General features: G+C 35.9%; 1 non-coding gene across 1 annotated transcript; it reads right to left on the reverse strand.

Moving 5' to 3' along the window:
- Positions 1–15579: 15579 nt before the first annotated feature.
- On the reverse strand, positions 15580–15686 carry LOC129312247 (small nucleolar RNA R71). The gene has a single exon (XR_008593494.1). It is a non-coding gene; the product is annotated as a small nucleolar RNA R71 (small nucleolar RNA).
- Positions 15687–24576: the final 8890 nt, after the last annotated feature.

Raw genomic sequence — 24576 nt, forward strand, 5'->3', positions numbered from 1 at the left:
TGGGGAAGTTTCCTATCCTTCTCCTCTACCTTTTCATCTCATTTTTCATGGGATTTGGAAGAGTGAGAATTTGGTCTGATTGGATTAAGTTATGAGTCAATATTTTGAAGGTTTTCTATTAACTCTAAAGGTTTAATTTAGGTTTATTGATCTTAAATATGTGGTAATAGGAAGCTACTTTCTTGTTTGCTGAATTTTAGATTAAGCCTTAACTTGATCATAGGGTGTTGAAGTGTGATAAGTTGAGATATTAAGTTTTATGTTGTGATAGAGTAGAAGGAGGCTTAAAGGGATTGTGTGAACAAATTGTAATCTTGACAAGCCTCTTTGTTGAGAATTTGAGTGAGAAGTGGGAGAATTGGGAGGTTATTGGTAGTTAATAGTGCTTGTGTTAATTGAAAATTAACATATAGTACTTGTTGATGTAGATTGTGGTGTGGGAAGACTTACCTTAACACAAGAAGAGAATTAGTACCATAGGTAACCCTTTTAGTAACAAAAGGGTTGAGGTAACTAGATAATTTATATTATTTATTATCTTATATAAGTTATTCTCAAGTGCTTTTTCTATGATTTGTTGAGTATATATGCATAAATTCTTTAAAGGTTAACTATTTTAGAAAATGAATGGAGTATTGGTTTGTGAAATTCTATATTTTTGAATTAAATGGTAAGATTTTTTATATTGGTTTGGAAAGTTGTTTATGCATGGTCAAGTGGAGATATGTAGTGAAATGTGGCATATTAGAGGGTGGAAGGTCACCCTAGTGGAGATAGTGAAGATTAAGTCCATATGGCATTACTAGCACCTCGGGATGCCAAGTGTAGCACTTACTCTTCTTAGTGCCTGAAAATGGGTGCGGTGTTGGAGACTTACTCTCCTTAATACCTAAAAGGGTGCGGAGTTGGAAACTATGCTCCTTAACATCCGTAGGATTTGGTGTTGGAGTAATGACACCCTAATTACTTGTAATAGGGGGAAACAGTAGTCTAGAAGTGGTTTAGGATACCTTGGCCTGGTAGTCCTACCATGAATGGTGAGCTTGGGGACCATACATGTGATTTGGTTATGTGAAATAGCCTATTAGTTCAGTCGGGAGTACTGGAGGACTGGATAGTTAGGGATCATACATGCAATTTGTGGTAATCTTATATGATGTGATTATGTTACTTATTTTAATACTTGTTTATAACTTGGCTTGTTAATCAATAATGTAGATTATGTTAGTTACTGAGATTTTTATCTCACCCTGTGGTTACCATTTTACAGGTTCTACAACTAAGACTGAGTGAGGAAAGGAATCAGGCAAGGATTTGTAGATTTGCTACATTGAATAGTAATGCCCAATTACTTGTTATATGATATTATATATTGCCAACTAGGAATACATATCATTTTGATTGGTTATACTTGTTGTTGTGTATTTAGCCTAATATTATATATGATGTGAATATGTGAGAATTTTTGTGGTGATGGGTTAAAATACTAATACAAGTGCAAGAAATGTTTTATCTATGTGGTGATAAGGTATATGTAATGTATTATATGACAATAGAGGCCAAATAGCATATATGATGTTGATTTGATATTTTGGCCATATTGGGCAAAAAGGCTATTGAGTGGCCAAATTTTGTGTTTGGTATGTTTTTTATGTGTTTGATTGGTCACTTAAGTATATTTTGGTCCATTGGACTTGGTTCAAGCCTCGCAATGGGTTAATGGTATTAGTTATGAGTTTTGGATACGTGGATGGTTGAAAATTTCTTTAAAAACTGACTTTTGCATCCGAGTAACAAAACTTATGTCATTAGTTAGCTTATTGAATAAGCTTCTCGTGGGCGCTTGAATCACTCAAATCGGACATCGGATGTGAAAATGGCGCGCGTTCGAAGTTCGTCCAGAAAAACTGTCATGATAGCATTATTGTCATGAACACGTGCACCGTGGCGCACGGTACAGTGAGTGAACTTGGCTTTCTGTGCCACATGCCGCGACGCACGGACCATGAGCCACGGAGCATGGACCAAAACACTTAAAAATGATATTTTTGGCCCTGTTTTGAAGTGGTTTGCTTCCAAAACTTTTCTATGCTTCCAATACCTTTATAAATCATTAAGTTTGAACTCAAACTATCAATTTAAAGGGTTTTTATAGGATCCTAACTATTTCACAAAATTATTTCTAAAGAATTACTTGTTTTAACCCTTATATATATATATTGTGAGATTAGGAGCAAATCCTTGCTCATAATGATGATTGTTTGTTGTGACTGTGTGGTGAATTTTGGTAATGTCAAGGTGGACATTACATTGGGAGACCTAGATGAGGAAGAATTCATAAGAAGATTTAATGACTTATTAGCTTACTCTATATATCTCCAACATAGTAATGACTCGAGGTGAAAAGCTGAGAGATTACTTGAAAAGATGAGACTTGAGTACTGGTAACAGATAGCACTGCTTGATATAATGACTATGAGGAGATGTGCCATAAGCTGTAGTAGATAGGCGTGGTAGGGAGGCAGATGCTAAAAGGAGATGAGATAGTATGGGGAAGTTTTTATCTTATTTGGGTTTGATTGGTGGAATCCCAAAGAAGCTTGGGTTTAATTTGAGTAGTTCCAATTCTTCTAGGAGAAGTGGTTTTAGTCGAGGATCGTAATCTCAACCTATGCATGGTTAATACAAAGGGCTGAAGGTGTGAGAATTGGGCCTCCACAGTCTTCAAGGCAAGCATTAAATGTTCTAGCTCTGACTTTGAGTATTCGAAGGATGCCCTAGTACCACATATGCAGCAGATCTCATTCAGCAAGATGTTGGGCTTGCTATAAGTGTGGTAAGTAGGGTCATATAGCGAGGAAATACCTAGAAGGCAGAGTTAAGGGGATAGAATAGAGATAGATGGTTCCTGGTCGAGTATTTGCAGTTACATAGGAAGAGGCCAGAGCATCTCCAAATCCAATCAGAGGTATGATTTTTGTTAATAGTCATAAAGTAGAGGCATTGTTTGATTTGGGTACCACCCATTCTTTTGTATCTAAGGAATGTGTGGATAGATTGAAATTGTCTTTACAAGAATTTCTTGTGCTTATTAAAGTGAGGACACCTTCTGGATCGTCTAGTATTACAAGTTAAGCTTGTCAAAATGTGGAGATTCAATTTAAGGATAGAGTTTCCAAGATCGATCTGATTTGTATTCTTATGAGAGAAATAGATGTGATAATTTGTATGGATTGGCTAGCAGTAAATAATGTTATGCTTGATTGTGTAAAAAGGGTGGTTTCACTACTAGTGTTATGTGTAGCTGTGGAATCCTTGGAGCAACCTAAGTTTCTATCGGTGGTAAGTACTGAGAAGTTGATTCAGTAAGGTTGTGATGCCTATATGGTATTCTTTGCAACTAGCATGGTGTATGATGATGGGATTGAGAAGATTAGGGTAGTAAGTGAGTTCCTAAAGGTATTTTCAGAAGAAATGACTAGATTACCCCCTGAAAGGAAAGTTGAGTTCTCAATCGATTTGGTTTCTCGAACTGAGCCAATATCAAAGGCCCCTTATAGAATGTCGCCATCAGAATTGACTGAGCTAAAGAAGCAGATTGAAGATTTACTAGAGAAGGGATTCATCAGACTAAGTATCTCACCTTAGGGATCACCGGTATTATTTGTGAGAAAGAAGGATGGCAGTTTGCGATTGTGCATCAATTACTAATAATTGAATAAGGTAACTGTGAAGAACAAGTATCCTCTACCAAGGATAGATGATCTTTTAGATCAATCAACTAGTGCTTCAGTCTTTTTTAAGATTGACTTGAGGTCAGGGTATCATCAGTTCAGAGTTAGTGTAATAGATGTACCCAAGACAACGTTCAGGACTTGGTATGGCCATTATTCTTGGTTATGCCATTTGGTTTGACCAATGTGCCAGCAATGTTCATGGACTATATGAATTGAATCTTTAGGCCGTACTTGGATCAGTTTGTAGTGGACTTTATAGATGACATCTTGATCTATTTTGAGAATGAGGAGCAACATGCAAGGCATTTGAGAACGATACTGCAGATTCTGAAAGACAAAAAGTTGTATGCCAAGCTCAATAAGTGTGAGTTTTATTTGAGAGAAGTGAGATTTTTAAGACACGTGGTGTCTACGGATAGAATTTTAGTAGATCCGCATAAGGTTGATGTAGTGTTGAAATGGGAACGTCCTAGTTCAGTCACAGAGATACATAGTTTTCTAGGATTAGCTGGGTATTATCGATGATTTATCTAAGGATTTTTCCAGATAGCTTCTTCTTTGATTAGACTAACTCAAAAAGATCAACCTTATATATGGGACAATCGGTGTGAAGTGGCATTTCAGAAGCTAAAAGAGAAATTAACCGTAACACCAGTGTTGATTATCCCTAATCCAAGGTTACCTTATGAGGTATATACTAATACATCTTTAAAAGGTCTTAGTTGTGTCTTAATGCAAGATAGTCGAATTGTAGCCTATGTGTCATGACAATTGAGACCATATGAGGAGAATTATCTTGCGTATGATTTAGAGCTTGCAATAGTGGTATTTGCTCTAAAGATTTGGCACCATTATTTGTATGGTGTAATGTCCATTGTGTTTACAACCATAAGAGTTTGAAATACCTAGTGGATCAAAAAGAACTGAATGTGAGGTAGAGAAGGTGAATGGAGCTTTTTAAGGATTATAACTTTACCATCCAGGTAAAGCTAATGTGGTTACTGATGCTTTGAGCTGGAAGACTTTGCATATGGCAAGTTGTGACATCCTAAATTTCTCAATCCTAAGTTTAGAGGTTAATCAAGGGTGAAGTGAAAATTAGTATGGGATTAGAAATTCGAACGACTAATTGGTATCTTGACTTGTTTGTGTGTTGTATGAACAGATATAGGTGATAGGAGTATGTTTTGAGTTAAAGCAAGTGCACGTGGTGAGAATAAATCTCACTGTGCCATGCATCGCGGCTTATACTGCATGCGCTGTCGCACATGGACCAGAATTTGCCTTCATAAGTCATGAATATCAAAAATTTCATAGGAGAGAAATTTAGAAACATACGAGATAGAGAGAGGAGAAGGGTTGAGAGCTAGGTTAAGTCATTTTAGAGCGGTGGAAGGTGATTCAGATCGGTAACTTGCCTGGTAAACTACGTATAACTCTTACCTTCCATTCTACACAAATTTCTTTAAAAATGAGTTATAGGGAAATTGAATTGATGGAATTTAAAGGGTTTGATTCTTGCTCAATAGTAATAAAAAAGTTCTTGAAAGTTAAATTAGAGCTCAATGGTAGAGCTTTGAACCCGTAGGCTCAATTTTAGCCTTTAGAGAGAGAAAGTTAGGGTAAAAATCTAACTTGAGTAAAATAAGACTGGTTGAGGTAATGTAAGTAGTAATTTGGTAGTCATGGACTTAGAATGGATAAATGGAAAAGAGTTTACGGATGAATATAGACCTAAGTGGTAAAAATGAGTTTTTGGTCAAAATAGACCAAATGACTAAAACGTGCCAAATGTGTTCAGGTTGGCATATTATATGCGTGAATAGAGAAAGAAGCTTGAGAAAAGCTTGTGTGATAGTTGAAGTCCATGGGTAACCTTTCTAGTGACAGAAGGGTTGAGGTAATCGAATAACTTCTTTTGTTTGACTATTTATTAGAACTATGTGTTAGTGTGCTATATAGTGCATGAAATGATTTGAAACTAAGCATGTTTTATAGCATTAAGTGATTGTTGTGTGTGAAATGGCTTTTGATTAAAATAAGCATGGAAATGTGTGTTTTAAAATGAAAAGTATTGTATATTAAGTGTAAGAAAATGTTAAATGATAAATGGGAACCTTAAATGGTTTGAGAAAGCATGATCATAGGGGGTGGGAGTTCACCCGAATGTGGGAGATGATAAAGACCATATGGTAAGGTTTCCTTAGTACCCTTTTAAGGTGCAGTGTTGGAAACAAATCTCCTTACTGCCTTGTAAGGTGCAGTATTGGAGAAGATCTCCTTAGTGCTTATTAAGGTATGGCGTTGGAGATGAGAGACTCCTTAGTATCCTTGTGATATGGTGTTGGAGTCAATGACGCCCCATTGTATGTATTGGTGGAAACCATAATTCGTATTGTGCATTAGAACATCTTTGGCCGGGTGATTCTACCACTGCAGGTGAGCTCAAGACTAATGAGATGAGCCTATGGTTAATTATCGGGGTGATTTGGAGGTTCGATTGGTAGAGATCATGCTAGTATGTTTTGTGATATGATGAAATATCTTGTGATAACATGGAATCATTTGTGATATGATGAAAAGTAGAGAATGGAATTAGATATGTGATATAAATGCTATTTTATGAGATTTTAATGATATACTATGTTTACTTTTATATTGTTGCATGTGATAGTTAATAGGAGTGAGTTTTTTGTTACTGAGATTTTTATCTCACTATCTGGTTACATGTACAGGACCGGGAAGTGATTAGGGCAAGGGAAGAGAGTTTGGACTAGCTTGAGTTGTGAAGTCATGTTGCAATGTCCACCTTGACATTACCAAAATTCACCACACAATCACAACAAACAATCATAATTAGAAGCAAAGATTGCTCCTAAACTCACATTATCCATATAAGGGTTTAAATTAATAATCTTTTAAAAATAATTGTGGAATAATTAAGATCTCATAAAAACCCTTTAAATTGATAGTTTGAGCTTAAACTTAATGATTTATATAGGCTTTGGAAGCATGGAAAAGTTTTGGGAAGCAAACTACTTAAAACAGGGCCAAAAATGTCATTTTTGAGTATTTTGGTCCATGCACTATGGCTCGTGGTCCATGCGCCATGGCATGTGGCATAGAATGCCAAATTTTCTCACTGTACAGTGTGCCGTGGATTGTGCAAAATGCGTTGCGGCGAACGTGTCCATGACAGCTTTTCTTGACAAACTTCGAACACGTGCCATTTTCACATCCGATGACTGATTGGAGTAATTCAAGTACTCACGCGAAGCTTATTCAATAAGATAACTAATGGTACAAGTTTTGTTTTAATTTGACACCGTATGATAATTTTAGGCACTCAGATGCAAAAGTCAATTTTTCAAAGAAATTTTCAACCATCCAAGTACCCAAAAACTCATAACTAATACCATTAATCCATTGAGAGGCTTGAACTAAGTCCAATGGACTAAAATATACTTGAGTGATCAATTAAACACATAAAAATATACCAAACACAAAATTTGGCCACTCAATGGCCATTTTGCCCAATATGGCTAAGATACCAAATCAACATCATATATGCTATTTGGCCTTTATTTCCACATAATACATTACAAATACATTGTCACCACATAGATAAAACATTCCTTGCACTTGTATTAGTATTTTAGCCCATCACCACAAATTCCCACATATTTACATCATATACCATATTAGGCTAAAATACACAACAACATAGTATGAAACAAGTGCAACCAATCAAAATGATATGCATTCCTAGTTGGCAACATATAATCATATAACAAGTTTATGTACACCACTCAAACCAAAATCAGGCATTGCTATTCAATGTAGCAAATCTACTAGTCCTTGCCCAATTCCTTTCCCTGCCCAGTCTTAGAGGTAAAACCTGTAAAATGATAATCCACGGGGTGAGATAAAATTTTAGTAACTAAGATAATCTACATTATTGATTAACAAGCCAAGTTATAAACAAGTATAAAAATAAGTAACATAATCACATCATATAATATCACCATAAATTTGCATGCATGATTCCTAATCATCCGGTCCTCCAATACTCCCAACCAAACCAGTAGGCTATTTCATGGAACCAAACCACATGTATGGTCTCCAAGCTCACCATCCATGGTAGGACTACCCGGCTAAGGTGTCCTAAACCACTTCCGAACTACTGTTTCCCCTATTACAAGTAATTGGGGTGTCGTTATTCTAACACCGCATCCTACGGATGCTAAGGAGCATAGTCTCCAACTTCACACCCTTTTGGGTACTAAGGAGAGTAAGTCTCCAACACCGCACCCATTTTCGGGCACTAAGGAGAGTAAATACTGCACCTGGTGTCCCGAGGTGCCAGCAATGCCATATGGACTTAATCTTCACTATCTCTACTAGGATGACCTCCCACCCTCTAATATGCTATATTTCATTACATATCTCCACTTGACCATACATAAACAACTTTTCAAGTAAGCATAACAAAATCTTTTTACTTACTTGAAAAATATAGAATTTTACAAACCAATACTCGACATTTTCTAAAATAGTTAACCTTTAAAGAATTTATGCATATATACTCAACAAATCATAGAAAAGCAACTTGAGAATAACTTATATAAGGTAATAAATAATGCAATTATCTAGTTACCTCAACCCTTTTGTTACTAAAAGGGTTACCTGTGATACTAAATTTCTTCTTGTGTCAAGGTAAGTCTTCCCACACCACAATCTACATCAACAAGTACTATATGTTAATTTTCAATTTACACAAGCACCATTAGCTAGTAATAACCTCCTAATTCTCCCACTTCTCACTCAAATTCTCAACAAAGAGGCTTGTTAAGATCAACATTTGTTCACACCATTCCTTTAAGCCTCTTTCTAACTCTATCACAACATAAAACTCAATATCTTAACTTATTACACTTCAACACCCTATGATCAAGTTGGGGCTTAATCTAAAATTCACCAAACAAGAAAGTAGCTTCCTATTACCATATATCGAAGAACAATAAACCTAAATTAAACCTTTAGAGTCAATAGAAACCTTCAAAACACTGACTCATGGCTTAATCCAATCAGACCAAATTCCCACTCTTTCAAATCCCATGAAAAATGAGATGAAAAGGTAAAGGAGAAGGGTAGGAAACTTACCCAAGAGTTTGGACACTTAAATGATCTTCAAAATCCTTCCAAATTGATGCCCTAGCAGTGCCCAAAGTTACCCCCTTCATGGTCTAGGTTTTCTACCCCAAAATCTGTCAATTTTTGATGATTCTTGAAAATTTAAGTTTCTTGCCGTGCCATGCGCCGCAACGCATGCCATGCAAGCTACAACTCATAGCGTAGTGAGCAACAACTTGATTTTACTCCCCCAGATGCCTCCTGACTTGATCCGACTTTCATCCTATCTTAATTTAGAGCCAAATATGACCCAAAAATATAATTAGCCACCCAAAAACATAATTAAATAAATTAATCATATTTTTAACTAATTTATCCCTTAATTAATCCATTTTTCCAGATCTAAAGTTTCAAGATGTTACACATGTACTCTAGGTTTATGTAATGAACTGAACTGAAAGATTGTATATATAAGTGTATATGAGTTTTCATAGGAATTGCATGTATGAATTTAATTAAGATTTTATGAAATCAAGCCCGAGTTTGTGTATGTGTGTTGTTTGAGACAAAAGGGGCTATGATTTGAATATGTTTGTGTTGAAATGTTTGGTTGTGTTGGTGAATCTTAAGCCAAGGGACAAATTATGATGAAATGAGTAATTTAAAGGCTAAGATTATTTTATGAATATGATTTATATGTATGAGTTGAGAATTAGCCAAGTAGGCTAGGTTATGCCAAGAAATGGCATAATATGTGAAATTAGTGAATTGTGAAAATTGACTGTAGAAGGGTCAAATTTTGATTTATGAGTATGATTGTGATTAAATGTGGTCAATCAGATGTATTAGATCCTTTTGGATGTGGTTTAAGGCCTAGTGTGGTTTAATGAGAGAAAGGGATCGATTTGAGCGCTTGGGTGCATAAAATTTTTAGAAAAAGTGACTTTTTGTACCCAGATGTCTAAATTTTAATTAGACTGTTGGATTATATCCAAACTTATCTCATTAGTTAGTATACGAGCTAAGCTTCGTGTGGGCGCTTGAATCACTCCGATCGAATGTCATATGTAAAAATGGTGCACGCCAGAAGTTTATCATTTTGCTATCAAAATGACAGCAGAAAAATAGATAGGCGCACCTTGGCGCATGGTGACACATGTCGTGGTGCATGACATAGAAACGGTGAGTATGTCACTCTGTGCCACATGCCGTGGTACACAGATCGCCTGCCACGACACACATACCATTTCTCAATTTTATTGTTGTTTTAAAATGCATGCAATTGAGATAGGAATGTTGGTGGGTTATGTCCATTATGTAATTGAGGAGTGTATGATTTACTTCCACTATGTTTTTCTCTGATTTTTTTGAGAACTGATCAATTTTATAAAATAAGTCTTTGACCAAAGCTTTTGAAATAAAATTTGATTAGTGGTGATTAAGGTGAGGTAGTAGTAACACTATAGTCTTCTTCTATATTGAGTGGATATAAAAGGAGGTTACACAAGTATTATGGTTAAGGAACATAGATTGATGGTGTAATGTCTGCCTTGACATTACCAAGACAACACTCACATATCGTTGTGATAACTAGAATTAAATAAAATCCTTTAAAGAAGTCATCACAACTCAAGAATTTAAAGATAATTAGTTTAAATCATTGGAATCCTAAGAAAATCATTTTTAAAATATTGTTTGAGCTCAAAATGGGTTGAAATAAGCCTTCTAGCCCTTATCTAGTATGTCCGCCGTAGCACAAGCCGTGCCTGCTATGACGGATGGCATAGAGTAATGAGTCCCTCAAAGGCCTCTTGCGCCGTGGTGCAACAACCAAGCGCCACAGCGTACACCTGCTGTCATGATAGCAGGTTGCTATCATGACAACCCTATGAACTTCCAGAGCACGCTGTTTAGTCATCCGACATCCAATTTAGGTGATTCAAGTGTCCACATGAAACTCTTTGAGCCTTCTAGCTAATGGCCACTTAGATAATCATCTATTTAAAAGATGGATACCTGAACCCTAATGGTTCATTTTTACCTCAAAATACACACAATGGTGTCCAACTCACAATACCAACTGCTGTTAATCCTAGAGACACCTTGACCATCTCAAATAGACTACACACAACATAATAATTAATTGATATCACATAATTAAGCAATCACACTCGAAATGACCACTAAAGTCCCATTTGGTAATAACTCAACGGGGTGGATAAAATTCAACGCACAACTCAATTGGTCATTTTGACACACAAAACACTTGAAATATACATATCACATATAAGTGTAACTTGGCCAAGCACACACACACCCTTAATCCACAACATCAATCTTGAACCAAGATATGCACACTTATCACAAACTCATACAAATGATGTCCAAAATAATGTCATGTTCCTAAGTTGGCAATATATAGTGGCAATATTCATTACAAAACTAAAAAGAGAAAGGAAAGAGCTATACTACAATGCTCTTTACTCTTCAATTGTCCCTTCCTTCCCTTTACCCCTACTGTAGCTCTCACTTGTAAAATATAACTACGGGGTGAGATAAACATCTTAATAACAGAATAATTCACTACTAATAATTAACATGAACAACCATAAGAAAGTTAAACTATGAAAACTTCTAAAAATATACATTTAGCATATTTCTACAGACTCTTTTCATCAATACAAATCTTTTACCACTAGTATGATCATTCTACTATCCGAGCCTCTATATCACCTCGATCGAAACCATAGGCTCTTGGACTAAGTGTACATTCATAATGAATCGAGCTCACCTTTAGTAGTAGGATCACCGAGCCTCTATATCACCACGTGGTGAGAATAAATCTCACTGTACCACGTGTTGCAGCTTATGCTGCATGCGCCATTGCACATGGACCAGAATTTGCCTTGATAATTCGTGAAATTTTAGAAATTTCAGAGGAGAGAATTTGAGAAATACATGAAACAGAGAGAGCAAAAGGGCTAAGAAGCTAGGTTAAGTCATTTTAGAGCGGTAGAAGGTTATTCAGATTGGTAACTTGCCAGGTAAGCTATATATAACTCTTACCTTCCATTCTAACAAATTTCTCTAAAAATGAGTTATAGGAAAATTGAATCAATGGAATTTGAGGGGTTTGATTCTTTCCCAATAGTAATAAAAAGGTTCTTGGAAGTTAAATTAGAGCTTTATGACTGGTTTAGACCTGAGCGATTGATAGAACACATTTGTTACACACTTTTATTTGTCAATTAGGACCATTTTATTAATGATTTATCACCTTCAAGTGCACACATTGCATTAGATTTGGAACTTTGCCTAAGTTTCTAAGATCAGTGCACTAGGGGCATTTTGGTCCAAAAAATGAACTTTTGAGAAAATGTACAAGAAAAATTGACAAAGTGCATTTTATGTCCAGTTGATGAATGGTGAAATTATATTTTTAAAATTCATTTTAGTTTGGGAGTAATTAAATAAAAAAGTCAACACTTTCTTAAGTGTCTTAGTTTGTCCTAGTTTTTGGTTTGCCTTTGTGTGAAAATTTTTATATAATTTTGTGCAGCCTGAAACTTGGTTAATTTAATAAATTCTCCCTTCTAAATATGAATTTAATTCTGGACATGAATTAGATTTTATTATATCATATGCTATTTAATTGAATTATGTGATTTATGTGACATAGGTGGCATGTGACTTGTGCATCAATTGGGCAATTGAGGTCAACACTCCTTGAGGTCAATGGCTGATGGTTTGCACGTGAATTATGATTATTTTGAGGGATTAATCAGCTAAAATGATGTGGATGACACATGGGAAATTAGGCACACATTGGAATCATCTACAAACCAATAGGAAGTTGCCACCTTGCAAGTGTGACAAGGCTCCCATTTACATTTTAATTTCTTTTTCCTTATTTTAATTAAGCTTCAGCTGATGGGAGACACCAAGGAGCACGCCATTTTAAGTCCCAAATGGGATCCAACACATATCTCATTCATCTTCCACATTCTCTCTCTCTTGTTCATAGTGTTCTTCATTTTCTCTCTTTTGTTCTTCATTTTCCAGCACCCTAACCTCCATTTTCAGCCACCAAACCTCCACAAAACTCATACCATTCTTCTCCTCTCTTCATTTTCGTTCCATCCCTTCCATTTTCACAAGGATTGAAGCTCATTTCCATCATTCAAGAGCTATGGAGTTTGGCCTTCACAAGCAATCACTAGGGTTCTTGAAGATGAAGATTGGCTAAGTTTCTTTGTGGAATCCTAGAGAGATGAAGATGGAGGATGAGTCTTGAGCTTCAAATTGGCTAAGTTCTTTTGTTTCCTATCCTCTTCTCTTTTTACTAGATGGTTAGATTCCTTAATCTAGGGTTAATCATCTTAGCTTATAAATTCTAATTTGAATTTGATGTTGATGTAAAGAGAGAGGATTGTTTCATTTAATTTCTTCCTTGGACAGCCATGACTGAATTTTGCCACTCTTTGTTTGGCACATAATCTTGTGTTTTTCAATTAGTGAATTTCTTGTGTTAATATTGCATAATCTTGTGGTGTTATGCTTGTGTTGTTGAGTAGCTTGACATAATCTTGTGGTTGCTCAATTTATGTGTTTGACCATGGCTGTTGAGAGAGGATTTTGAGTGAATCACTTGGCTAATGTCTTCACCAATTGGTTAATTGAACTAGGGACTTTAATCTAAGACCTAGGGAGGTTAGCTAATTAGGTTAATTGGCTTAGGATAATTTTCTTAAGTCATGACAGCTTTAGTCAAGAGGAAAGGAAGCTAAACTTAGCCTAATCATGAGAAGATAATGAGTCCAAAATCAACTAATCTCTAGGGTTCCATTATTGTAAAAAGGGAAGTTCATTTCACTCACTTTCACTAGCATTTTAATTACTTGCATATTAGGTAATTAGTTTAGATAATTAGCTAGATAACTAAATTCCTACAAACTTTGGTTGATTTATTTCACTAGATAACTTTCAATTAGACTTAAAACCATTCCTTGGGAGATGACCTAGGGTTGGCCCTATATTGCATTAGGGTTAGCTTTAGTGTAATTTTGAGGATAAGCGACTAATTTCCTATCAAAATTTTGGCGCCGTTGCCGGGGAATGGTTTAAGTTTAATTCTAAGGTTGTTTAGTACTTAATTTACATTTTTAGTGTTCCTGGAAAATTTTTTAAAAATTATAAAAATTTTTTTTTTGTGTCTTGTTTAGTGTTTTTTTGTGTGTTTTGAGTGTTTTTATTCTGTTTTGAAAAAGAAAAAAAAATTTAGTGCAATTTTCGTTGGTTTGGTGTAGAGCTGAAAATACTCTGTTTCTAGTGTCTCTGTCTGAAATTGAAAAATTAACTGGGAATGAGTCTGAGGGAATTTAAATGTGGAATTTATTTCATTGAAAGCTCTATATCCTAGCTTCACTTTAAAATTGGTTTGGTCAATTTTGGACGTGGGAAGTGTCCTGTGGAAATTTTACAATCTAACAAGGTCCAGGGAGCCATTACAGAGGATTCCCAAAACCCTGTTTCAACTTTGAGTTAGCATATCTTCCTCTTTGTGCGTTCAAATTGATTGATTCCAGTTTCATTTTTCTTATCACTGTCTTATCTTTGTTTCTTGTGTTTAGGATTTTCTTCAATTTTTCCATTTTCCTATTTGAAAGTTTGTTAGAAGCTCTGAAGGTCTTCTGGACGAAATCCTGTTTCTCCAGACTTGAGGACCAACTTGTGAAAAATTCTGGGAACGATTGGGAAGGATTTTTAATCTAAAAGTTTTATATAATTTTCCTGTATATCTCTTGTGTTTCTCATAAAATTTTCAGGGGAATTTATCATGTGGATTTGCTGATAGAAAATTCACAAGTTCACTGTCTCCAGAGAGCCTACTGTGCGAATTCCAGAATTGCCAAAGCTTCTTGATTGAGCATTTCTAACTCTCTTTCTACTTGTTTGGTGTTATTTTTTTTTTCATTTTGTTGCTATTGAGTTTAATAAAAAAAATAAAAAAAATTATTTCTCTTGCTTTTGTGTGTTTTGAATTGTTTCATGTTGATTTGCATTTTAGTTTAGTTTGTTCTTTGTTCTTAATTTTCTTGAGCTTGATTAGTGCATGACCCGAAGAAAACATACCTCTTTTGTTGAATTAGATCCAGAAATTGAAAGAACTATTTCTAGATTGAGAAGATCACAACCTATTCTTGATTCTCATTTGGTTTGTAATTCAACAATGGAAGGTATCTTAGGACATGAGCATGTGCATAATGAGGGCCATGGGAATGGGAATGAGAATTTGCATGATGATGGCCATGTTAATAATGAATTTGAAGGCTTGCATAACCCTAGAGAGGAGAGGAGCATTAGGCAATTAACTCAACCTAATTGGCATGATAATCCTTATGGCTTATATGTTCCTCCTACTAATGTTCAATTTGAAATTAAATCCTCCTTGATTAATGCATTGCCTAAATTTCATGGGTTACCAGGAGAGGATTGTCATAGGTTTTTGCATACTTTCCTATTGGTTTGTGATACTATGAAGCCTATGCATGTAAATGTTGATGATGTTCAAGCTAAGGCTTTTGTATTTTCTCTTGAAGGTTTAGCAAAGGAATGGTATTTCAACTACCCTTCTTATGTGAAAGTGAGCACATGGGCCGAGCTAAGAAGACTCTTCTTAGATAAATTCTTTCCAAATTCCAAGGTCACCAATTTGAGAAAGCAAATCTATGGGGTCCAACAAGGAGAGGATGAGAGTCTCTATGAGTATTGGACTAGATTCCAAGGCCTTTTGGCTAAATGCCCACACCATCAAATTTCTAGTGAGAATTTAGTCCAATATTTCTATGAGGGCTTGATTCCAAGAGACAAAGTTAACATTGATGCCGCTAGTGGTGGATGCTTGATTGACCTCACTTCCTTAAAGGCTTGGGAACTAATTGACAAGATGGCTTCAAGTGGTGCTCAATACTCTACAAGGGAAAAGAGAAATGTGAATATGGTAGGTTCCTCAGTTCTTAATGATTCATATGTGGACTTGCTAGCTGCCAAGATTGGGAGAATGTTGGCTCCACAAATATCTCAAGTGAGCAATGTAAGTACTTCTCAAGCACTTGTCCCTTATTCTTGTACTTTTGTGACTCACCTATGCATGTAGAAAGCAATTGTCCTATTAAGTTTGAACAAGTAAATGCTATCTACAATGGAAAACAATCCTATGGTGGGAGGCAAGGGCAAGGAGCTTATTCTAATACTTACAACCCTTCATGGAGAGACCATCCTAATTTCTCCTATTCAAATCCAAATGTGGCTTTACAAGACAATCAACAAAGAGGATCCTATCAAAACACCTTTGGCCGTGACCCTCCACCTCATTTGTCTCAAGGTAGCTCTTCTCAAAGCTACAATCCAAGTGGTAATTCTCTTACACCTTCTTCTAATTCTTATAGTGATAGGAGGCTTGTTCCAATTGAGAGTTCTTCTAATTCGAACTCTTCTAATGATGTGAATGTGTTACGTAAGCAGTTGATTGAAATGAACTCTTTGTATAAAAACATGTATGATGGCTTAGGGAACAAGGTAGAGAGTATGGGTAACAAGTGTGAGAACATGAACTCTAAAATTGATGCCCTTACTTCTCAAATGAATATGCTTGCTAACCAATTAAGTGCAGCCAATGCTCAAGCCTCTACATTACCATCCAACACCGTTGCTAATCCTAAAGCTAATCTTAATGCTATCACATTGAGGAGTGGCAAGGAGTTGGGAGAAAGAGTACAAGAAGACAAAAGACAAGGGAAGGCCGAGAAGCCCTCTTTAAATTCTTCAATTGATGTTAATGTTTCTAGTTCTTCTTTTGCTCCTAATGATGCATCTTTTTATAGAGATGATGAGGATGAAAACATTGAGGAGATCATATGTGAGCAACCACCATCTAAGGTGGAAAAGGGCACTATGGCCGAGTTGTTTAGTAAGGAAAAAGAGGGAGAGGCCGAGCAAAGTGAAACAAGAAAGGAGAGTTCAAGGAAGGAAGAAGGAAAGCAAAGTCAAGAGATTATGAAGAAGCTTCCTTTTCCACAAGCACAAGTGGTCCCTAAGCAAGTAAAGGGACAATTTGATCAAGAGGTATATGATTTCTTCCACAAGATTCATGTTAATGTACCCTTGATGGATGTAGTTAAGAACTTTCCTAAGTATGCCAAATTTTTGAAAGATTGTTGTACAAATAAAAGAAAATTTAGGCCTAATGCAAGGGTACAATTACCCTCATCTGTGAGTGCTATCATGAAGCCTCAACTCCCTATAAAATGTGAGGACCCCGGTTCCTTCACAATTCCATGCAAGATTGGCAACACACATTTTTCTCATGCATTGATAGACTTAGGTGCAGCCATTAATGTTATGCCTCTTTCAATTTATCATGCCTTGAGTCTTGATTGCATGCATAAGACACCTATGATATGCCAATTAGCGGATAGAAGTGTTAGAAGACCACATGGAGTAGTAGAAGACTTGTTGGTTTGTGTTAAAGGTCTATTATTTCCTGTGGATTTCTATGTGCTTGATATGTCAAAAGAAGGGAGTGGGGATGATATTTTGATTTTAGGAAGGCCATTTATGAGGACTGCCCGTACATTGATTGACATGGAAAAAGGTAGTTTGATTTTGAAATGTGGAGAGGATCATGTTATTTTTAATATATATGAAGCAATGAAACATCCTTTTGAGGATTATTCTTTGTTAGGTGTAAGTTCCATTGAGTTATTGCTTCATGATGCTTGTGAGTCTCACATGCTTGATTCTTTCTCACATGTTGATGATGATTTGTCTCTTGTTACTACTACATGTATTGATGGATGTAGTTGTCCTATTTGTTTAGAGATTGATGCATGCTTGAATGATGCAACTACTTCTTCTCATGATTTGTTTAAAATATCTCCTATGCTTGATCTTGAAATGCTTGAGAAGGGTATATCTTCTTGTGTTGTAGGTACTAAAGCCATTAAGGCCGAATCTATGAGTTTTTCTCCACTCGAGCTTGATGTTCTTAGGATTCCCAAGCTATTGGAGGAAAATTCTACACTTTCACATGTCGAGGCCGTGGCTCAAGTCCAAGCACTTGAGGACAAGTTGCAAGAAAAGGGGGAGGCTGTAAAGAAAGAAGAGGAGAAATCAAAAACAAGTGAGAAGCCTAAAAGACAAGATAGTACCATGGAATATTCCACCAAATTAGACTTGAAGAAGCTCATTCCCTCTTGTGTAGAGCCACCTACCTTGGAGTTGAAGCCTTTACCATCCAATCTCAAGTATGCATATCTCATTGAGAATGAGAAGCTTCCGGTAATAATTTCTAACTCTTTATCTCTTGAGGAAGAAAATGCATTACTTGATGTGTTGAGAAAGAACATACATGCTATTGGTTGGACTTTGGCTGACATTCCTGGTATTGACCCTATTGTGTGCACACATAAAATTTTTCTTGAGGACAATGCTAAGCCCATTAGGCAACCACAAAGGAGACTTAACCCATTGATTTTAGATGTGGTAAAGAAAGAGGTTGTTAAGCTACTTAGTGCTGGGATCATCTATCCTATAGCTGACAGTGAGTGGGTGTCTCCAACCCAAGTTGTACCTAAGAAAGGGGGGATTACTGTGGTAAAAAATGAGAAAGGAGAGCTTGTTCCAACTAGAGTTCAAAATGCTTGGAGAGTGTGCATAGACTATAGGAAGCTCAATAATGTGACTAGGAAGGACCATTTTCCTTTGCCTTTTATTGATCAAATGCTTGAGAGATTGGCTTCCAAGTCCCATTATTGCTTCCTAGATGGGTTTAGTGGGTATTTTCAGATTCCTATAGCTCCTAGTGACCAAGATAAGACTACCTTTACATGCCCCTTTGGTACATTTGCCTATAGGAGGATGCCTTTTGGTCTTTGCAATGCACCTGGTACTTTTCAAAGATGCATGATGTCCATATTTTGTGATTTTATTGAACATTGCATGGAAGTCTTTATGGATGATTTTACTGTGTATGGTGAGTCCTTTGATTCATGCTTGCATTCTTTAGATAAAGTGCTTGGTAGGTGCATTGAAAAGAAGCTTGTGCTTAACTTTGAAAAATGCCATTTCATGGTAGATAAAGGAATTGTTTTAGGCCATTTGATTTCTTCCAATGGCATAGAGTGGATAAGGCCAAAGTAGATGTGATTGCTTCTTTGCCATATCCTGTTTGTTTGAAAGATTTGAGATCATTTTTGGGACATGCAGGCTTTTATAGGAGATTTATAAAGGGGTTTAGTGAAATTGCTTTGCCTATGTCTAAACTCTTACAAAAAGATGTTGATTTTGTTTTTGATGATGCTTGCAAAAGGAGTTTTGACACTTTGAAAAGCATGCTCATTTCCCCTCCCATTCTTAAAGCCCCAAATTGGTCTTTGCCTTTTGAGTTGTCATGTGATGCTTCTAATTTTGCTGTGGGAGCTATGCTTGGTCAAAGAGAGGGCAAGTTATCATATGTGATTGCTTATGCATCTAGGACCCTAGATTCAGCTCAGGTTAATTACACCACAACTGAGAAAGAGTTGTTTGCTATTGTTTTTGCACTTGATAAATTTAGATCATATCTTCTTAACTCTAAAGTTGTTGTGTACACTGACCATGCTGCTGTGAGGTACTTGTTTAAGAAGACAGATTCTAAGCCTCGCTTGATTCGATGGGTGATCTTGATGCAAGAATTTGATGTGGAGATAAGGGATAGGAGTGGTTCTACCAATCAAGTAGCGGATCATTTGTCTAGACTACCTCATTTAAAAGCTACTATGGTAAACTCTAACCCTACTATTCCTTGTGATTCATTTCCTGATGAGGCATTGTGTGCCATTTCATCTAAGCCTCCATGGTATGCCTCTTTTGCTAACTATATTGAGTGTGGAGTCTTGCCTCCTTGTGCTTCACGTTTTGCCATTGAAAAATTGAAAAGAGAGTCTAGATTTTACATTTGGGAACCCCTTTGATGTGGAAGATTTGTAGTGATAAAGTGATTAGGAGGGTGTGTTGATGATGTTGATGTGCCTTCTGTTCTTGAATTTTGTCACTCTCATGCATGTGGTGGTCATTTTAGCTCAAATAAGACAGCTAGGAAGGTTTTAGATTGTGGATTGTATTGGCCTAGCTTGTTTAAAGACTCTTATGAATTTTGTAAAGCATGCTTGAAATGTCAAAAGGTTAGTAGTTGGGGTAAGAGACATGAAATGCCTCAACAACCCATTTTATTTTGTGAGATTTTTGATGTTTGGGGCATTGACTTCATGGGTCCCTTTCCACCATCCTTTAGTTTTGAGTACATATTACTTGGTGTTGATTATGTTTCAAAGTGGATTGAAGCCATTCCTACTAGAACTTGTGATGCTAAGATTGTTTTGAAGTTTCTCAAATCTAATATTTTTTGTAGGTATGGAGTTCCTAAGGCCTTGGTAAGTGACCAAGGATCCCACTTTTGCAATAAGATGATGAAGGCTCTCTTGGCTAAATATGGGGTGCATCACAAAATCTCTACACCATATCATCCCCAAACTAATGGCCAAGCCGAAGTATCAAATAGAGAAGTCAAGAAAATCCTAACCAAGGTGGTGAACACAAATAGGAAGGATTGGTCTTTACACTTGGAGGATGCTTTGTGGGCTTATCGGACCGCTTATAAGACTCCCATTGGCATGTCTCCTTTTCGATTGGTGTATGGAAAGGCTTGCCACCTCCCTGTGGAGATAGAGCATAGGGCCTATTGGGCCATCAAGAAACTAAACTTGGATTTCCATCTTTCGGCTAAGGAGAGATTTCTTCAAATGCAAGAACTTGAGGAGCTTAGGTTGGATGCCTATGAGTCTTCTAGAATCTATAAGGAGGAAAACAAGGATCCTTCATGACAAGCTAATCTTGAGGAAAAAGTTCCAAGAAGGAGATCAAGTCCTCTTGTTCCAACAAGGTTTATTCATAAGCATGCCAAGTTGAAGTCTAAGTGGGAGGGACCATATCTAGTGACCAAGGTGTTTCCCTATGGGGTTTTGCAACTCTTGAATAAAGCCACGGGTTCCACTATGCAAATCAATGGTCACCTATGCAAGCTCTACAAAGATGCCAAATCACTTCAAAAGGAGGAGGACTTCTCTCAACATGTTTTTGAACCACCATGATAAGGTTGTATCTCTCTAACCTTGAGCTTTTACCTTCCTTTAATTGATATATTTAATGATAGGTATAGTTCAAGTGTGGGGGAGATGAACCTAGTAGGAAAATTAGAGTTTATTTGCTTTATTTGACTTCTTTGTTTTGTGTTTTAGTTTGAAAAAAAAAAAATATCTGCACCACACTTTTGTTATGCATTCATTATTGATCTCACCTTATTTTATCACTAGTCTATACATACATTGAGGACAATGCATGATTTAAGTGTGGGGGAGAGAAATAAACATTTTGTTTTGTTTGTTTGGTTTTGTTTGGTTTTGCAAAAAAAAAATAAAAAAAAAATTTCTTTGTTTTGTTTTGTTTGAGGTTACTTAATTACCTAGCTCTTGAATGGATATTTTGATTCTTGAGATGTGGTAATTTTTAGGATTGAATAGGTGTGAAGTGAACATTCTTTTACCTTGAATTAATGGATTAGAGTGGCATATTACCTTTCATGGAAGAGGCTAAACACTCATGTGTGATTAATTCCTTAGTGATGTTACCCTCTAGAATTTGTTTCACTTCTTAATTAAGACCATATATCTTGCACTTGTTTGATAGGAGATGAGAGATGGCATTCATAAAAAATAGCCAAGAGCCAAATAGCCAACCTATTATTATTTATTATCCTTTGTTAGCCACTTTGAGCCTTTGGTTTGATTCTTAAAAAAAAAATATTCACCCTATTTTTCCCCAAGGAATGCATGTTACACTTTTATATGTTTTTAATATTCATTGCATGTCCTAGATCAAATGAGTGGATGCCTATTATCATTTCTCTATCCATTACTTCCATTGTTTTCAAAGAGTTAGGGGCAACAAAAAAAAAAAACAACAAAGATAGATTTGAAAAAAAAAATAGTCAAAAAGAAAAGAAATAAAGTTGCTAGAAAAAGAAAAAAAAAGAAGAGAAAAAAAAAAGAAAAGAAAGAAAAAAAATAAAAATAAAAAAAAAAGTTGCCTAGCTCATCCATTCCATTTGTTTTATTATTTCTTATCATTTCTTTCCATCCTCATTGTGTTAAGGTGTTCACTCAATTGAGTTAGGTTATGCTTTGCATATTAAGGGGATATATCTTGATTTAGCATTATTTTGATGCTAACCCTATTTTTTTTTTATACATGCATTTCTTAGACATCCTTTCATTACCTATATCACAACCTAATAAAGTCCATTTGATTCTTGATTGCAAGTGCTATTTAGTGATGGAGATGTAGAAGGGTTACAAATTCATAGTAGGGTTTATCCTAAGAAATTTTGAGTGAAATTTAATACCTTATACACTTTGAGTGATGAGAGCAAACACTTAACCTAGAGAGGCTTACTCTTTGACATTGATTCTTGGTAAGGGTTTGTTTGTGATGTGCATAATTCTTTCGTAATTATTGCCACATTGATTGATAATTTGTAGAAGTTCATGAGCTAGTTTTAGTGACTTGAAACAATGTTTTTCTCTTATTTCTTTGTCTTATAGTTTCTTTTGGGACCTTTTTCACTTGATTTTGCCCGGAGTGCAAAAGCTAAGTGTGGGGGAATTGATAGAACACATTTGTTACCCACTTTTATTTGTCAATTAGGACCATTTTATTAATGATTTATCACCTTCAAGTGCACACATTGCATTAGATTTGGAACTTTGCCTAAGTTTCTAAATCAGTGCACTAGGGGCATTTTGGTCCAAAAAAATGAACTTTTGAGAAAATGTACAAGAAAAATTGACAAAGTGCATTTTATGTCCAGTTGATGAATGGTGAAATTATATTTTTAAAATTCATTTTAGTTTGGGAGTAATTAAATAAAAAAGTCAACACTTTCTTAAGTGTCTTAGTTTGTCCTAGTTTTTGGTTTGCCTTTGTGTGAAAATTTTTATATAATTTTGTGCAGCCTGAAACTTGGTTAATTTAATAAATTCTCCCTTCTAATTATGAATTTAATTCTGGACATGAATTAGATTTTATTATATCATATGCTATTTAATTGAATTATGTGATTTATGTGACATAGGTGGCATGTGACTTGTGCATCAATTGGGCAATTGAGGTCAACACTCCTTGAGGACAATGGCTGATGGTTTGCACGTGAATTATGATTATTTTGAGGGATTAGATCAGCTAAAATGATGTGGATGACACATGGGAAATTAGGCACACATTGGAATCATCTACAAACCAATAGGAAGTTGCCACCTTGCAAGTGTGACAAGGCTCCCATTTACATTTTAATTTCTTTTTCCTTATTTTAATTAAGCTTCAGCTGATGGGAGACACCAAGGAGCACGCCATTTTAAGTCCCAAATGGGATCCAACACATATCTCATTCATCTTCCACATTCTCTCTCTCTTGTTCATAGTGTTCTTCATTTTCTCTCTTTTGTTCTTCATTTTCCAGCACCCTAACCTCCATTTTCAGCCACCAAACCTCCACAAAACTCATACCATTCTTCTCCTCTCTTCATTTTCGTTCCATCCCTTCCATTTTCACAAGGATTGAAGCTCATTTCCATCATTCAAGAGCTATGGAGTTTGGCCTTCACAAGCAATCACTAGGGTTCTTGAAGATGAAGATTGGCTAAGTTTCTTTGTGGAATCCTAGAGAGATGAAGATGGAGGATGAGTCTTGAGCTTCAAATTGGCTAAGTTCTTTTGTTTCCTATCCTCTTCTCTTTTTACTAGATGGTTAGATTCCTTAATCTAGGGTTCTAATCATCTTAGCTTATAAATTCTAATTTGAATTTGATGTTGATGTAAAGAGAGAGGATTGTTTCATTTAATTTCTTCCTTGGACAGCCATGACTGAATTTTGCCACTCTTTGTTTGGCACATAATCTTGTGTTTTTCAATTAGTGAATTTCTTGTGTTAATATTGCATAATCTTGTGGTGTTAATGCTTGTGTTGTTGAGTAGCTTGACATAATCTTGTGGTTGCTCAATTTATGTGTTTGACCATGGCTGTTGAGAGAGGATTTTGAGTGAATCACTTGGCTAATGTCTTCACCAATTGGTTAATTGAACTAGGGACTTTAATCTAAGACCTAGGGAGGTTAGCTAATTAGGTTAATTGGCTTAGGATAATTTTCTTAAGTCATGACAGCTTTAGTCAAGAGGAAAGGGAAGCTAAACTTAGCCTAATCATGAGAGAGATAATGAGTCCAAAATCAACTAATCTCTAGGGTTCCATTATTGTAAAAAGGGAAGTTCATTTCACTCACTTTCACTAGCATTTTAATTACTTGCATATTAGGTAATTAGTTTAGATAATTAGCTAGATAACTAAATTCCTACAAACTTTGGTTGATTTATTTCACTAGATAACTTTCAATTAGACTTAAAACCATTCCTTGGGAGATGACCTAGGGTTGGCCCTATATTGCATTAGGGTTAGCTTTAGTGTTTAATTTTGAGGATAAGCGACTAATTCCTCATTCAGCGATAGAGCTTTAAAACTTTTGAGGCTCAATTTTGGCCTTTAGAGAAAGAAAGTTAA

Source organism: Prosopis cineraria, unplaced genomic scaffold (assembly GCF_029017545.1).
Source record: "Prosopis cineraria cultivar Desert tree isolate PC_DT_omini unplaced genomic scaffold, ASM2901754v1 PC5, whole genome shotgun sequence".
In the NCBI taxonomy this organism is placed as follows: domain Eukaryota; kingdom Viridiplantae; phylum Streptophyta; class Magnoliopsida; order Fabales; family Fabaceae; genus Prosopis; species Prosopis cineraria.